Source organism: Echinops telfairi, unplaced genomic scaffold (assembly GCF_000313985.2).
Source record: "Echinops telfairi isolate 266 unplaced genomic scaffold, ASM31398v2 ScPeMD7_53;HRSCAF=182, whole genome shotgun sequence".
NCBI lineage: Eukaryota > Metazoa > Chordata > Mammalia > Afrosoricida > Tenrecidae > Echinops > Echinops telfairi.
The window spans coordinates 8,010,158-8,011,696 of NW_022103951.1; positions in this window are offsets into that span (position 1 = coordinate 8,010,158).

Below are 1,539 nucleotides of genomic sequence, written 5' to 3' on the forward strand. Positions count from 1 at the left end.
CAGATTGGCTTCCTGACCCATAGGGGCAAAGGCCAAGGGATCATGTGGCTGAGAGACAGAGGACTGCAGAGAGACTTAGCTACCACCTGGTGAGAGGCTGAGAACCAGAGAGACTTGGCTGCTAGCTGAGAACAAGGACTCTATCCTTATGGTTTGCTGATGGTTCCTTGTGGTGCCCTATTGATTTTTGCAAATAAATTCCCTTAAATGTATTGTCTGTGAGTTCTGTGGCCATTGCAATGGATTATCGAACCCAGCATACATATAGAGTGGCATGGGAAGAATTGTGGCAATAAGGGAAGCTAGGGGACCTCAGTCATGCTGCTTATTGCACATCCGAAGGTACTAAATTATTTAAAATTTTATAACCCTGTCTTCTGCATGCTTTATAGCACTCTGTCAAGAAAGCATTTAGAATAATTTGTCCTTTTTAAGGCCTTGTTATACCATTCAAAATAAACAATTGATCCTTTTAGTACACCTTTCAAATAGACCAATTTATATCAAGTTTTCACGTAATAGTTAGTGAAAGCCCACCTCACAAGAAGCAGTTTTTCTTGGAGGAGAAAAAAAAAAACCCTAGTCAAGACTTCCTGAGACAGGACAGAAATTCTGACTCAAAATGAAGCAGACAAAGCACATAAATTCACCACTCTGTGAGGCTAGCTCAAAAGCCAGGCTTATACTCAACACCACAGAAAACAAACATATAGAGAATTCCCTTTCTTAAAATGTATACCAAATTCTTGGATAAGACCAACTCAAATGGAAAAAACGAGTCCTTGATAAACTCATTAACTGGCCAGAAATTTTATGCAGATGGATTTTATTTAGATTCTCTGACTAAAAGCGGACATTAAACAACCGTGCTCAAAAAAAGTGATGCAAATTGGAACTCATCTTCCCAGTTGATGGCTAAAATGTTAAGTTACTTCAACTACATTCAGTTTAGCATATTTATAAATATGAACCCAAAGCTAGTGTCTCAGTGTGAGAGTAGGGGATGAGAATCCAGGCTCATTTACCAAGGATGTTAAGAGTCTTTTTCTCTGTGGTTGAACTTTGGTTTCCCAGAGTCAAATACAATTCCTTGAAGGATAAGTTGTTGAATGCAAAAACAATGATAGGTAAACCCCAACCTAATTCACAGTATTAAAGCTGGAGGGGAATTTTTCTAGTGGGGATTCTACCATGGGGTTTGATTAATGTTTTGTTTCATTGTACCTCCATTGCATGAGTTCCCTTGTGGCTGGCTGGTGGGTAACCTAGTGCTCTAGCCCATCTCATAACCTACATGTTTTGTTGTTGTTGTTAACTGCTTTTTTAATTTAAATAATGGACTCCACATAGTGTATTTTATTTCCAGGATGATTTTTAAATATCATTTTTATTGTGACTCGGGTGAAGGTCTACAGAGCAGATTATCATTTTACATTTAACAATTCTGATTTAACTCATCCATCACAATCTCCTCAATATACCATCCCTATCCCACTTCCTCCTTGTTTCCTGTCTTCATCTTTCCTTCTTTCCTAACCC